Below are 17,052 nucleotides of genomic sequence, written 5' to 3' on the forward strand. Positions count from 1 at the left end.
CAAAAACATAATTCTACTTCTAACATAAAAAATAACAGGAAACAACAATCACTATTCCTTAATATCTCTTAACATCAATGGACTTAATTCTCCAACAAAAATACATAGACTATTAAACTGAATGTGTAAATATGACCCAGCATTTTGCTGCATACAGGAAACTCATCTCAGCAATAAAGGAGACACTATGTCAGAGCAAAAGGCTGGGAAACAATTTTCCAAGCAAATGGTCCCAAGAAACAAACTGGAGTGACCATTGTAATATCAAATGAAATCGACTTTTAACCAAAAGTTATAAAAAACAATAAGGAAGAACACTTTTTACTCACCAAAAAAAAAAAAAAAAAAAAAAAAAAAAAAAAAAAAAAAAAAAATCTATCAAGATGAACTCTTAATCCTAAATATCTATGCTCCAAATGCAAGGGCAGCCACATTCATAAAAGAAACTTTACTGAAACTCAAAGCATATATTGCACCACACACAATAATAGTGGGAGACTTCAACACTGAACTCTCATCCATAGACAGATCATCAAAGAAGAAACTGAACAGAGACGCAGTGAAACCAATGGAGGTATGAATCAAATAAATTTAACAGACATCTACAGAACATTTCATCCTACAACAAAATAATATACCTTTTCCTCAACATCTCATGGTACCTTCTCCAAAACTGACCATAAAATTGGTCAAAAGACAGGCATCAACAGATTCAAGAAGATAGAAATAATCCCATGCCTCCTATCAGATCACCATGGACTAAGGCTGATCTTCAATAACAAAAAAAAAAAAAAAAAAAAAAAAAACCAACAAAAAGCTCACATATACATTGAAGCTGAACAATGCTCCACTCAATGATAACTTGATCCAGAAAGAAATAAAAAAGTTAAATATTTTTTAGAATTTAATGAAAATGAAGGCACTACAAACCCAAACTTATGGGACACATGAAAGCTGGGTTAAGAGGAAGACTCATAGCTCTGAGTGCCTCCAAAGGGGTGGGGGAATTGGAGAGAACATATTCTAGTAGCTTGACAGAACACCTGAAAGCTCTAGAACAAAAAGAAGCAAGTACAGCAAAGAGGAGTAGACCGCAGGAAGTAATCAGCTTCCGAGCTGAAATCAAGTTAGAAACAAAAATAACTATACAAAGAATAAAACAAAAACAAAAACAAAACAAACAAACTAACAAAAAACTAGGAGTGGTTCCTTGAGAAAATCAACAAGATATATAAACCCTTAGCCAGACTAACTAAAGGGCACAAAGACAGTATCCAACTTAACAAAATCAGATAGAAAAAAGGTAGATGTAAGAACAGAAACTGAAGAAATTAAAAAATAATCAGATCCTACTACAAAAGCTTATACTCACAACTAAGCTGGAAAATCTAGAGGAAATGGACAATACTCTAGACAGATACCAGGTATCAAAGCAAAATCAGGATTAGATAAAGCAGTCCCATAACCCCAAAAGAAATAGAAGCAGTAATCTAAAGTCTCCCAACCAATGGAGGATTTAGAGAAAGGACTGAAGGAGCTGAAAGGGTTTGCAACCACACTAGAAGAATTTTATCAACCAACCAATCCCTTCAGAGCTCCCAGGGACTAAAACACTTACCAATGAGCACACATGGAGAGACCCATGGCTCCAGTTGCATATGTAGCAGAGAATAGCATTGTCTGGCATCAATGGAAGGCGAGGCCTTAGGTCCACTGAAGGCTCATTTTTTCAGTGCAGGGGAATGCCAATGTGCTGAGGTGGGAGTGAGTGGGTGGGAGAGGGAGCACCTTCATGGAGGTAAGGTGAATGGCAGTAAAGGGGATAACATTTGAACTGTAGATACAGTGAATATCCAATAAAAATGTTAAAAAAGAAAGCTGACAAGGTTGAATGTCTGCTGTCTACTGTGATAAAGCACCATAGATTTGCACATTTTTTTCTCTTACTTTTCTTATACTCGATGGCCCGGGTTTGTGAAGTAGGAGCTGGTGTCTTTAACTTTGGCCTTCTGAAGATATGGGCACTCTTAACCATGGCACTATTTCTCTAGCCCTCAGATTTTTTTTTTTTTTTGTTCACAGTTTTAATTTTTTTGTTGCCTTTCTGCCATTAAAGAAGTTTTTTTTTCTTTTAAAACAAATTGGTGGATCCTATGGTTTGCATCTGTGTCAGAATCCTAGACTACTAGTACCGTGGCAGAGACACCTTCATGAGAAGAAAACACCAACACAATCAGATATTCATTCCGAGCACCCAGGATACTTCTGCAGTCTGGAACAGAACCTCAATCCTGGTGTACTATGATCAAAATTGAAGAGCAAAAGGCCAGCGAGTGGCAAGGGGGAGTGCGAGTATATGAAACTGGAGTTTAAGGAGCACATGGAGGTCTTGCGGAAATGGGGGCTTGTTGCCAGGCCTAACCGCTGGAGTTCCATCCCTGAGACCACACAGTTGAAAACAGGGCTGACTCCTGCACGTTATCCTCTGACCATCAATGTGTACCGTGCCATGCATGTATGCGTCCATTCGTGCACACAGACAAGCACACATACACACATATGCACATGCACACCCAAAAGTAAGTCAATAGATGTCAAATCAAGAAGGAGTTGGAAACATGATTGTCACTGGGATTTTCATAAGTGGGTTAACGTTTTTCCTGACATAAAATGTGAACTAAGAGGAAGGGCCCAGAGCTGAGTAATCGTTTTGTTCTCAGAATGCAAGGTGCTGACTTCAGTGAGAGAAATGGCTTCTCTGGTACCTTTATTTTGGCCTCCAGATTTTTTTCTATGCCTTCCAGATGGTCAGTATAATTTAATCATTCATCCACAATAAGACCTAATATGTAATTTATGAACATAAGAAATGATTAATAAAAACGTAACTGATGATATAGAAATGAGAGCTATATGTAATTAATTACATAGCCCAATCCCGCTTCCACACATTTCTTAACGATGAAACACCAAACAAGTACTTCATTTGCCAGTTTTGTCATTATGAAAACCGATACTCAGTTTATAAAGATCAAGACATTATGACATTCTGAAGGTATATAATCTTCGAGGACAACTGCCCATTATTGACTGAGATATGTTATGAGACATATGACTATATAGCAAATGAGTGACTGTAATACTTTGGAATCATATATACACATATAGTATATGTACATATATAGTATGCATTTCACTTTCAACCTTTAAATGTGAGAAGAAAGGCTCAATGCTATGAGTGACAAAGAACAGATCATTAGAAGAAGTAGATCAAAGGTCTCCATCTGAGGTTTTTCTGTTGTTTTCTAATACTTCCTTATTTTAGGGCACTTGAAGCGAAGGTATCTTAAAGGAGAAATGGGTACACAGTTAACTCAAAACTAAGAAAGTTACAAAGAGGCTAGCTACCTGGCTAATTGTAATACACGCTTTAACATAATGTACAGAAATATTGGCTCCAGTTTGTGTAAAAGATTTCCTTTGTATTTTTCATTTACACATAGAAAGTGGGTGGTGAAAACTGTTTTCCAAATCCAGGAAAGAGCACACTGTTTACCAAGGAGTAGAATTAAAAGTTGAGACTCTATCAGGTCTTTGTATCTTTTAATGAATGAGCACCGAGAAATTATGGATTTATGAGAAAGGAACAAGTTTACGAGCTGGTGAAGGTCACGTGGAAGCGGCAACAAGACACTTGGGCCTCTTCACATTTTCAAGTGTAAGCCTTTGGTGAAGTGACTTTTGCTCTACCTAATCATTTAACAATGTCCAAGTAGCTTCTGACTTTTAGCACCCTCCAGTAGCATCCTTCCCCCATAAGAGATGGATTCCAAGTTCCTTATCACTTCATGTCCTGAATGACCATACTTGGAACAATTTACTCTATCACCCCCTCTCTTTCCCTCCCTCCCTCCCTCCCTCGCTCCCTCCCTCCCTCCCTTCTTCCCTCCCTCCCTCCCTCTCCCTCCTTCCCTCCCTCCCTCCCTCCCTTCTTCCCTCCCTCCCTTTCTTCTTCCCTCCCTCCCTCCCTCCCTCCCTTCCTTCTTCCCTCCCTCCCTCCCTTCTTCCCTCCCTCCCTCCCTTCTTCCCTCCCTCCCTCCCTCTCCCTTCCTCTCTCCCTCCCTCTCCGTCTCAGGAGCATTAGATGTAAGCAGGTTCCTGTGAAGAATCTTAGTATGAAGAAGTCTGTGAACTCTGATGTCTCCTTCATCACAGCACGGTCTTATAGCTGTCTGTTAGGTTTCAGGATGATCCCGGAGGCCTTTCCAAATCACATTAAGTTATGGCCTGCCCTGGCTGTCACAACTTTATTTTCAGTTGGAGCCTTTTATTTATTTATTTATTTATTTATTTATTTATTTATTTCACTGTGCCTGTTATAACTTGTAACTATATTTCTTTTGTGCATGCTTGTTGACTTTGCCCAATAACGCCCCCCGTAGTAGAACACTCAGTTGGTGAAGGTAGGGTTGACTTATTTATCACGCAGTTTGTGTTCTATTAGCTACATCAGGAGATTAAGTTAAATCAATGGGAGAAGCCAGAGAATAGTGCAGTCATGTTTCTGTACTTAAACATTATTTTATCATGTAAAATGATGATTTCCAATATTATTTATATAAAGAACTTAGACTATCAAAGCAAATGCTTCATTTATTTTTATAGCAGAAAGAACTTTACAAGTTACATTTAGATAAGCTTCAATATTCTCATGGGATAAAAGTTTGTACTTATATAAGATGTTATTTGATCTTATTTCATAGAGCGTGGCTTTAGATAGTGCTTGGAGATTGCGTTCGCTTCCCTTATTTTTATTATTTTTACCCGTTTACAATAAGAATGTGTATTGTAACCACATTTCTTTTCTTTTTATTTGAGAAACTTTCATTTAAACCTTTACTATTCAAACTTTCAGAGAGAAACCCAGTCATTTACAGCAGGAAAATGGTCAAGGGGACAGTTTCGGTGGCAGCTGATAGTATTTTTGCACAAAAGAAAAAACTCCACTCTGGAGGATTCTGCTCTCCAGTTGTTTCTTGCTTAAATTACACTGGGAATGGGTTTTGATTCCTTAAGTACAAAGCCCTGGGCCCGTAGTTCCTCCACATTTTCGAATGTAAACAAAGGGTTAAATATGGCCTTGAAACTACAGCAGAGCAAACTTCAAAGCTCAAACCAAACCTGTCCTATTGAAGTGTGGATTCTTTTCTGTGTTAACTGCTAAGCAAAGTAAGCCCTTAAGGAACTATCTCATTTGTTTCAGAATGCTGGCTAGGAAGGTGGAGTTTTAAAGAATGGAAGCAGTAGGTGTTCAGCTGGGAGTTCACTGCTGTGGGAGGGCCCAGGAGATTGCTCCCTCTTTATTTTAAGCACAAAGAACTGGGGTTTCACTGCGTTATAAACTGTTTCATCAACATGTCCTCGAAATAACAAGCATCTCCAGCTTTGTTTCTTTCTTGCAATGATGTGACAGGGAGTCTCCTGAAGTGGAAGAGTTTTGAGAGGAATCGGAAGTTTTTAAGATTATTAGAGAAACAGAAAGAACCATGAACAGAATCTAAGGCGCGCTCAGAGAGGGCTCACTTAGAGAATAGAGTTGGTTCTTTTGTAAAGTCTTCAATTGGCTCAAAGGATAATTGGAACAACCAGTGCTAAGGCTTCACTGTTTCAATCTAAGCCAGCGATTTAAAGGGGAAATGGAAGAAAATCTTTTGGACTGAAGGAATTTGGAGCCAGACACTGGGATAAGCTGGCTTAGAAGGGAGAAATTGAAGACTGTATCATTATCAATTACTTCAAGAAGGCTCCAGGTCGATGGCTCTTCAACCTGTTTAAAAGGTTGCGACCCCTTTAGCAAACTTTATTTTCAGAATTATTTACATTACAATTTATACAGTAGCAAAGTTAGTTATAAAATAGCAAAACATTATAATGAGCTGTAATAAAAGGTCATAGATCTAGGGAGGTTGCCAGCCACTGCCCTAGGACAAACGTTCAGTGTCTGTCTATTGCCTCCTGCGCTGCAGAGGTCAGCTCTTCAAAGAGTGTGTCTTATATGCTATTTTACCAAGTCAAGATATCAATAGTTTTGCATAATATATCTGTAAGACTAGTGAAGTGTTATTGAGGATGCTACCAGAGTAATGTTCTTCTTCCTTTAATGCATCCAGACACACTTCTATTCTTCCTAGGTCTTCATTGCTGTATAATAATTCAAAGCTCAGGGTTTTTGATAAAAATTTCTTTTATCAGCTATTGATTATGATACTGAACATCTACCCAGAATGCTTCTGTCAAACACATCCTGAGTTTCTCAGTTAAACATTAGAAAGCACTGTATCCTCGGTCATTGCACATATATAGCACTGAGTGTTTCGTTCTGGGACAGGCTCATGACCAAATCAGAAATAGAGGATGCAATAAGGCTTCTGCAGATGTGCTGGGGAAGGTCCTTGTTCTTTCCTGAGGCATGATTGTCTAGTTCTGGGCAAAAAGCCTGGAACTTGTGGAAGCAGTCTGGTACCATGCGAAGAAAACTTAGAAACAGCATAGAGGTGGGTAGGATTGCATCTGTACCCTGATGGCATTGCCTGCCTTACTGGTTAAGTTCTTCCTGGAGCTGGCTTTGCTCTGCTCTCCCACATCTTGATTATGGAAACTTATCCATTTTCTTAATTATTTTGGCTAGATTTTTTTTTTTTTTTTTTTTTTTTTGCTACTTGAAAAAAAGTAATTTCTAACTGATACGAATTATCTCCAATCCCAGTAACTGAGCTTACTGTAATATTGGTCTCATGTCTTGAAAACAAAAAGCTTTTGTACTGAAATTATCTGACATTCTTTGAGGTTGTTTTTTCCTAAATGCTTAGACCACAGTGATTGCTCAATAAATATTAGTTGATACTTTAATGCTGTGTGTGTGTGTGTGTGTGTGTGTGTGTACATGTTTGAGTGTATCTTTAAAATCTGAGCATCTTTGTTGCGGTAAATATTTAAAAAGGAAGCAATAGGAGTTCAGGTGCGGTGGGAGGGCCCAGGAGATTGCTCCCTCTTTATTTTAAGCACAAAGAACTGGGGTTTCACTGTGTTATAAACTGTTTCATCAATATGTTCACAAAATAACAAGCATTTTGGGGCTTTGTTTCTTTCTTGCAATGATGTGACAGGGAGCCTCCTGAGGCAGGAACAGTTTGAGATGAAGCAGAAGTAGTGGGGGGTGTGGCTGAAGGTGGTTATTCTAAGGTTGCTTTTCTGAGAAATTTAGAAATGGTCATAATTTAACAGGGAGGAATTAGCTAGAACTGATTGTACAGCCATAATATCAGTTCGTATAAATTGTTACTAAGTTGAAGTTATAATTTCTCACATTGGCACCGATTTTTAATTCAGAATCAGGTTTTTATTGACATAAATTTCCTCTATTTTTAAACAATTTTTTAAAGTATAAGGCTTGAACCCAATCCTTCTATTGATGCCATTACAAACTGATCTGAAATGATTAAACATATGAATTAAGGTCCAGATAACAAATTCATGACTCTGAGTTTATTGTTAGGGTGTTCTCAATATATTTTCATCAGAAATAAATGAGATAGCAGTCCAGATTACTTTATATAAATAGACGGTTTTCAAAAATGTTAGAAATCCACAAAATGTGACGCTAGATGCTATTTATCATTTGTTGAGACGTATCTGCTCCTAACAGCTCCCCTTTGGTGGATTCAAAGAAGAAAGTGAGCATCTCTACCTCCAGGTGAGGTAATAAATACACTGTGGCTATGTGGCCACTGGGCAGAAATTGCCTATTTGTCTACAGACAAAATACTGTCAGAAAGGACACATTATGCAGAATAGTCGATTGATAATTTCTGCTGAGACAAAATGATCAGCCCTTCAAAATTCTGTGTTTCAAAAGTCTGTCAGGTGATCCTTTGCCAGAAGGCTGAAGACTGCTCTCATGTGTTGCTAACAGGGAACTGTGCAGGTAGACAACTGTCTCTTCAACCTGTCTCAGTTCTGGAAGCTGTGTTAGGTTTCCTCTATTTTACAGATAGTATTAGTCATTCTCAAATTTCTGACAGAGCTGAAGATTAATTATAGTCTCATAACCTACCCAGGCTGTTTAACTTTGAGAAAACATATTTGGATGGTTTTCAGATACTATACAAGCTAAACAGGGCACAACATATTGATTTTAAGCTTTTCTTAAGATGGTATAGATAACTAAACGTTTTACTTAATTGACAAAAATGTTGGACTGGGTGTTAGGTGTATTTTATACTTTATAAATTACAAAATGGTAATAGTTGTGTACATCTTTATTTGAGAAAAAAGTTCTTTTTTTAAAAATTAGACTAAAAGGGTGAATTATGGTTGGAATTAAAAGAGGGCAGGCATGAGGCCTGTCATTGGACAGGAAGGAAGGGTAGGCAGAACAAAGTTTTAGAAAGAGAAAGAGAAGGAGAGGCCAGAGCCAAAGGGAGAGGCAACATGGAGGAAGACTCAGATGATCCTCTTTGTATGTCTTTGCGTGGGTACAAGTTCTTATGAATATGTCATGAGGAATGGATTTGTACAGGATGATTGGGCTTGTCTAAGTGGGTAAATTATAACATTTCACTCTGAGTTTATGGTATGGACATTTAGTGGAGTGTAAATTTTGCCAAGTAAATCTGAGGTAAAGCCATTGATAAATTATAAGTTTCTGGAGTTTTGAATTTATTGGGCTGGTTGGAGTGTGGGCAGAATTTTTGGCTAGCAGAGAGGCAGCCGGGAGAGATACTAATAATAGTGCAACAGCCTGTGAGATAAATATGTTATTTCTATATGGCCCTCTGGTGCTGGAACTAACGCCAGGGAGCAGCGTGGTGAGGTGACATGCTGGAATGGCTCTCAGACTGCCAAGGTCAGAGAGTACCTGGGGGCAGCATGGAGCTGAGAAGATGAATTGATGTTAGTTCTATATGACCCTCCAGTGCCAGAACTAACGTGGTTGAGACCGACTGGGTCAGAGGGTACCTGAGAAAGCCAGAGTGGATCAAGGACACACTGGAACTGGCCGCTGCTACTTTTTAAATATTTACCGCAACAATTTTGGTTTTTTTTTTGTTTTGTTTTTTGTTTTTTGTTTTGGTCATTGTGTCTCTGTTTCTCACAGTGCTGAAGTGTTCTCCTTCATATTTCATCTGTTAACCGTGTATCTGATAGAAATTCATAATTACCTTTTAGACTCACTGCTTGCTATTTCATGAATTCCCAACTACAAGAATTTTTTTTCTTCAAAATAGAAGAAAACCAACAAAGAAACAAGTGGTTCAAGCAAGCATCAAATCCAGGTTCTCTCAGGAGGAGGAAGTCTCATGGCAACAGTGTCCCCTGTCTGTTCTTACTCTCCTCTCTTGTGTGTTGTCTTTCAGCTCTTAGGTTTGGATAGATCGGTCGCCTAAGTTACCGCTCTAGTTTTTTACCAAAATTTCTAAGGTTAGATCATTTACATATTCAGGTAAATCTCTTTGGGTCTTTCTCATTTTTCTCTGTATTTATACTGTGCAGCTTCCAGACCCAGACTGTGACCTTGCCTCAGGTCTCTACACAATTGTCAGTTTTATAGATTTTATTTCATATCCATTACTTACCTCCTTTGCTATGGATTCCTATCTTCCTTGTGTACAGCCACTGCCTAGCTTGCTTGTTGAATTCCATTATTGTATGCTTTTCTGTAATGAATTACTTTTATAGTTAGGTTTCCTAAAGAGCATTTTTGGAGAAAGTAAATTATATTTGGAAGTAGTCTTATTGTGAATCTCATGGACTGAGGAAACAGATACACTAGGGACTCTAGTACAATGCTGCCATCTTATTTATTTATTTACTTATATACTTATTTATTTTGGTAAAGGAAATTGCATCCATCTCTAGCATCATTTTACCAAACCTACTGAACTTTTTTTTTAAAAGATGTATTCTCCAAAGATTTAAAGCCAGATGCAAATGTACTTAATTCTAGCCCTCTCAGGGAGTAGCACTGAAGCCAGGTTCCTGACTTGGCCAACTTCAGTATCCTGGTAAAATAAGATGGTGCCAAAAAAATCTTCTCCACATCTCCCCCTATTAATTATATAAACAAGACTGCATCTGTCTTAGGTCGTCTGACAGAAACACTTCTGTTACCCTTTTTGGAATTAAATTTTTTCTTATTAATATTCCTTATTAATATTCTGAATTAACATGGAATATAATATCAATGCAATTCTGGCTTAGGTTGGTAAGGTACTGTACAGAAGTTGCCCGTTGTAGACTGACAGCCTGTTAATGACTCTGCATGGGGGTCCGTTTTCAGCATCAAGCCATGTATTTTGGCAGCCAGCAAGTTGATGTTGCTAAAGGCAAGCCTTATTACAACAGGCAGGAATAAAAGTATTCCCAGGACTAGAAAGGCTAGCACAATCGGGCCATATATGCCATTCTTGAAGCTGGATCAAGAAGGAAATACTGACTTCAGGCCACGAACACAACTTGAGAATATCATCCTGAATGAGGTAACCCAGACCCATAGTGTGTACTCACTTATAAGTATCTGTCTTAGTTAGGGTTTTATTGTTGTGAACAGATACCATAACCAAGGCAACTCTTATAAGGACAACATTTAATTGGGACTGGCATACAGGTTCAGAGTTGTAGTCCATTATCATCAAGGCAAGACCATGGCAGAATTCAGGCAGGCATGGTGCAGGAGGAGCTGAAAATTCTACATCTTCATCTGAAGGCAGCTAGGAGAAGACTGGCTTGGAGGAAGCTAGGATGAGGATTTTTAAAGCCTGTCCCCACAGTGACACACCTACTCTGATAAGGCCATGCCTCCAAATAGTGCCACTCCCTGACCAAGTATATTCAAACCATTGCAATCATTCATGTTTATCACCAGCCATTAGTAAAAATAGGATGAGAGTACTACCCAATATGTTCCCCACAATAGAATCTATTCCTTTATAATTATTATCCTCATTTCCCTGACTCCTTTACACTTGTCAGTCTGCTTGATTTGTGCTACTGTATTCTGGCTTACACACAGGATATGTACAGGACCTGTGGCATTTCCCTTAATCTGTACACAAGAGTACCTTCTAGGAAACCAGTACATGGTGGGTAGTAGAGTTTGGGAAACTTCATCTTACGGAGGATGCTATTTTTAGCTATAAAATGATGTTATACATAAAGCATATAATTAGCACTCGATTTCTTTTTTAAGATTTACAAATTTATGTATTCTTTCCTATGAAGGAACAAAAGGAGGAAGAAAAAGAAAGAAAGGGTAAGGAAAACCATGGCGGTCTGGTGAGACAGAGGAAGACAAAACCCTGCCTGCCTGCATGCTAGCAGGTAGCAAAAACACATCAGTAATTTTCCTGTGCTGTCCCATGTGAGGCCTTCAGCTGAGACGACACTCCTTAGCAGCGCAGCACCCAGTGGCAAACCACATCTTCTGGAACCAGCAATCCGTAAGCACGAGGACCATCAACTGCAGTGTGTACAGCCCTCAGGATCCAGGGCATGGCATAGGTGGTGTCTTCCATCATGGGTTTTGCCAGTGTTTAAAAAGGCCATTTTCCCCTTTTAAACAACGGGGGCCAAAGAAGAGTACAGGGGGAAAGGTTCTCTACTGTGGTGACCATCTGCCAGTCACAACCGGAAGAGGAGGAGTCCTGTGCTGATTGACAGTGCTGGCTAGGCGCACAGGCTCTACTTGGGCGCCTCAATCACACACCTTTGCTGAGGTCTGTCATTTTGGGATATTTTACTTTTTTTCTGGTCTAGCTCATTCTGAGCCCACAGTAGCAGTTTCAGTAATTTTGCCAGCTTGGGTGTGGACTCTCGGATCTCATAATCCAGAACAGCCTGGTTAACTTCACTCCACACCTTTTGCCTGTGCATCACGTGGAGGAGGTCCCCAAAAGGCGACTCCTCAGGGCTATCGAAGGCCAGCAAAGCCATTTCTGTGAGGCATTCGCTGCTTTCCTCACCCTGCTCTGCCCGTCGCGTCTGGGCAAACTCCAATGCCGCTTCCGTCTCACGCTGACGGATAAGCTCAGTCAAGTGTTGTTGCTGAAGGTGGGGGTAAAGATACCGGTTTGTGTCGAGGAGCTCTGGGCGGAGGCTGTTGATCAAGGCAATGGCTTCCTGGATCTGACCCTTCAAAATCATCTCCCGAATCTCGATTCGCTCATCAAGTGTTTCTAGGTCTACAGTTGGTTCGATCCCAGACTCCATCCGAAATTTCTCTGCTGCTTCCCTACAGCCCTCTGTGAGCAGGTAGTTCATGATGAGTCGGTTCATGTCTGCTCGTTGAACGTGTAAGTTATTGAGCTTTTGCATCCATTTATCCTTAGTTATTTCATCGGGCTTTTCTGCGTCACTCATTATGATTTATTTCGTGCGGATCCCGCCTCCCGGGCGATAGGGTCTGGGTGGCGGCTCCGGGGAGCAGTGCTCAATTTCTTATTGAGTGTTAATGACTAAAACGAGCAATCAAACAAACAAACCACATTCTTGTGCCTAAGGAACATGGTAATATAGGACTGAGCAAGTCAGACATTTGATTCTAAAGAGCCAACAAGAAAGGAGAAGGAAGAGGTACTGTCCTCCTTAGGAAAGGCACGTTTAGCATCCTGTGGTTATTACTCAGTCTGGCACTGAGCAGTGTGGGTCAGTGGTTACCAAATAGCCCTTAGCAGGGAAGTAAGCGGCCGTATTCACTGTGCTGACGTGTAGGCTGTTCTCCTGTTCCACAGCTTGTTCAGTGGGGGTGGGGAGGTAGAGAGTGGAGAGGAAGTAATACAAAAGTGGAGTCCCAGGGAGTAATAAAAAACAAAGCAGAACCCCGCCCCCCCTCACTCCATGATCATGAAGGGAAGTGCCTGATGCCTGAGCTAGGAAGGAGGGGGGGGGACTCACAGCATAGAAACTTTTTTTTTGTCACGGTGTCGACTTCGGTTTACATGCATAAGAAAGCCTGAACTCAGCTTGGTTTCAGAATGTTACACACAGCAAGGCCAGGTTTGAGGTTCAGGTTCCTAGTAGCACACATGCACCTGTGTGTGTGTGTATGTGTGTGTGTGTGTGTGTGTGTGTGTGTGTGCATGTGCATATGATGGGAAGGGGTGTGTGTGAGCCCACCTACCTTAGGGAAATAACTTTTATGGAGCGAAGACATTTTTCTTTCTGGTGCGTGCACGCGCATGCGCACACGCGCACAAACACAAAATGCTTCTTTTTTTTTTTTTTTTTTCTCCAATTACTGTATTAGAATTCTGCTGGGCTAACAAGAAGCCCCCTTGCTCATTTATCTGCTTAGTGAGTTGTTTTGAAAGTGACTTTGCTTTCTCTGTCAGCTTCCAACCTCACACTGAAACTCAGTGGAGTCAGGGATATTCTTATGTGTGAAGGTTTTCTTGCCATGGAATTCTCTAACTCAGCTCCCACTAATCGAGCTTGTGGCTGTTTAGAAGGGCTTAAAGTAGTTGCACAGGAGTCTCACCAGCTACTTGAGAAAGTGGAAAGAATAAAAATGAGAAAAAACTTCTGGCCTTTGTCTTGATTCTCCATTGTTTCAAGTGGAGTGTGTAAAAACAAAAAACAAAAACCAAAACAACAACAACAACAATGATCGAGACAGTGGACTCATTAGGATGAAACCGTGGCACATATAACTGAAATTTTGACGTTCTCCAGTTTCTGTGAATGCATCTTTTCTTTGTCTCTAGGTTTCTCCCTTTTAGTCAGCCGAGAACGGTTGGCACTCGTGTGAGTGTGTTCTCTAGCTCTTATTTTCTGTATAAATTATTTAGTAGTTAGGCCGAGTTTAAGTGAGTGTAATGTGCATTTCAGAAAAACACAAGCAGTTGGTACTCATTCGGGAATGTCTCTGTTGCTCTCATTTCTAAGTGACACACAGAATACGCATATAGCATAAGATAAGACATTATTAATAAATACCCTTTTCCCATAATGAGGGAGAAAAATTTGCAACTCACGGAACCATGGCTAGTACCAGGATATTAGTTCGTCAATAACTTCCTAGTTAAATCTGAGAGTGGGTATCATTTTAGACTAAATCTTGTCAAGCTGTTCCTTCTGTGCTATCATCAGGATGGGGAAGCCTTCCTCTGTGGGCATGTGGGATAAAATCAGGTGATCTGTTCCTTAGCAGCCGCTCAGCTGGCTGGCGAAGCTGCCCCTCCTGGTACTTCCTGTTCTTTTCCTGCTCACAGTGGCTTGTGATGCTGTTCCAAACACTCCCCTGTCATCGCTTCACTTTTCCGCTACTGTCTGCTCTTCTCTTTGCAATTTTATTTATTTACATTTCAAATATTATCCTTTCCAGTTTACCTCCGCAAACCCCCATCCTCTCCCCTGTCTCCCTGATTTTCTAAGAGAGTGATCACCCACCCATCCACCCACTCCGGCCTCACCCCTCTAGCATTCCCCTATGATAGAGCATCAAGCCTTCACAGGAACAAGGGACTCCCCTCTCACTGATGCCAGATAAGGCCATCCTCTGCTACCTGGAGCCACGGGTCCCTCATCTGTGTTCTTTGGTTAGTGGTTTAGTCCCTGGGAGCTCTGGGAGTCTGGTTGGTTGGTGTTGTTCTTCCTATGGGGTTGCAAACGCCTTCAGCTCCTTCAGTCTTTCCCCTGACTCCTCCACGGGGTCCCCACACTCAGTTCTTGTTTCTAACCTTTATCAATTGTTTTCACACAGCAGGCTATATTTAGTTTAGGGTGAAATTTACCATACATTTACAAAAGTGCGGGCATGTACTAAGCCTGAGATAACTTTCATTTTCTCTATTATAATTTTTTATTCGATGGATTTCTTTGTTTCTTTCTAGTGACTGCCACTGAAACATTTATTCTCATCTCCTGGTTGGGCTATCTTCTTTTCCATGAAAATTATTCTATGAAAGAATAGTTGGATATAAAACGAACCCTGTTAAACTAGAAATGGTTTGGGCACGTCTAGTGAGAAGTTAAGTGTTATTTTTATTTTAATGATTTGGAGGAATTATTTTTGTCTTCTATCATATTTGAAGAAAGTAAAGATGATTATTTTTTCCTTAAGAGTTGAATAATTTTTCATGGAGTTCCTCCTATGTACTAGAAAATCTCATATAAACATTTAAGAAAAAACATTCTGTTCTTACCAAGCACACAGAGATGTACATAGAAATGCACAGAGAGATGCACTGACAGACACACAGACACATATACAGACACATACAAAGATACACACACACACACACACACACACACACACACACACACACATTGTAATCATGTTCTTGATTGAAAGCAGAGCATATTTGAGGTTAGTGAAGGAAATAAAACTCCTGGATGAAAATTTTTTTTCTAGTCTCATCAGGGTATTTTTCTGATGACAGGCAGAAGCTCTTTTTTGCTCTATTTTCACTTCACTTACCACTGTACCTGTCTGAGGTCATCCATTGTTTATAAAAATTAGCCAAACTGATATGGGGAATGACAAAAAAAAAACCTACCTTCTTAATTCACTCATTCATATAAAGTCTGCAGAGATTTATTTGTATGTTAGCACAGTGAAAAGGGGTAATTGTAGTGAGTCTAAGATGTGAGGAAAATAAGAAATTTAGGGGAAAAGTTGGTTACAGTCTGTGATGGGTACAGTAAGGAAGAGCTTGGCTGCCATCAGTCCGGCTTTCTGACATCCTTGTTTGGTCACATCAAACGAGAGTATCTCCCTAATTTATGAAATAAGAACAGTGATGGATGAAGCAGATATGAGAACCATGAGTCAGTAGAGGATGAACAGGGATTAAATACCCCAGCAGTATTTTCTATTATTATTACTGTGACATCTAAGTAGGTAAAGCATTGTGTCAACCTCATTTAAAGAGAACTCTGCAAACATACTTATGTCCTGTGGTGGTTTGAATACAGGCTATATATTGAATACTTAGTCACCAGGGAGTGGCACTATTTTAAAAAATTAGAAGGATTAAGAAATGTGGCCTTGTTGGAGAAAGGGTGTCAATGGGGGTGTGCTTTGAGGTTTCAAAAACCCATGTCAATTTCAGTGTGAGTATGGGCGTGCTTGTGTGTGTCTCTGTTTGCCTCTCTCTCTCTTTTTTTCTCTCTGCCTGTGGATCAGTGTAGCCCTCAGCTCCTGCTCCTGCACCAGGCCTGCATGCCACTGCGTTTCCTCTTACGATAATGGACTAAGGTACTGGAATTGTAAGCAAGCCTCAGTAAAATGTCATTTTCTTTCTTTTTATCCCCTTCTTTCCTTCCTTCCTTCCTTCCTTCCTTCCTTCCTTCCTTCCTTCCTTCCTTCTTTCCTTCCTTCCTTCCTTCCTTCCTTCCTTCCTTCCTTCTTTTCTTCCTCCCTCCATCCCTCCCTCCCTCCTCTCTCTCTCTCTCTCTCTCTCTCTCTCTCTCTCTCTCTCTCTCTCTTTTTCAAAATAAGGGTTGCCTTGGTTGTGGTATCTCTGTACACAGAGCAGTGACTAAGACATATCCATTTGTAAAATTAAACCAACACTAAGTACCCAGAATATTTTTTTATTTAACACTGCAAACAAAACTACTCTTTATTTTTGGTATTACATCAGTAGTTGAAAGATGTTTATTCCCTTCTTTATAAGTAGTATGTGTGTGTGTGTGTGTGTGTGTGTGTGTGAATGGGTATGGCCCCTAAGGCTCATATGTTGAAAGCTTGTTTTTCAGTTGGTGGACTGTTGGGATAGATTAGAGAAGGTCTGGTCTTATTGGAATAGGTATGATCTAGTTGGACAGATTGTGTCACTGGAGATATGTTATGAGGTTTCAAAAGCCTACACCAGGCCAAGTCTCTTTGTCTCTGTCTCCTTTTTCCTCTGCCTGAAGATGAGGACATAAATTCTTAGATACTGCTCCAGTGCCATGCCTAACTGCTGGCTGCCCTGGTCCTCACCATGATGGTCATAACTAACCCTCTGAATCTGTGAGCCCTCAGTTAAATGCTTCCTTTATAAGTTTCTG

The 17,052-nt window shown here is 40.1% G+C and overlaps 1 pseudogene across 1 annotated transcript; it reads right to left on the reverse strand.

The window, feature by feature from the left end:
• Nucleotides 1-11,739: 11,739 nt before the first annotated feature.
• LOC308439741 (glucose-induced degradation protein 8 homolog) lies at nucleotides 11,740-12,417 on the reverse strand (annotated as a pseudogene). The gene has a single exon. The product of its transcript is annotated as a glucose-induced degradation protein 8 homolog (transcript).
• Nucleotides 12,418-17,052: the final 4,635 nt, after the last annotated feature.

The sequence above is a fragment of the Micromys minutus genome (genome assembly GCF_963924665.1).
Source record: "Micromys minutus genome assembly, chromosome: 30".
NCBI lineage: Eukaryota > Metazoa > Chordata > Mammalia > Rodentia > Muridae > Micromys > Micromys minutus.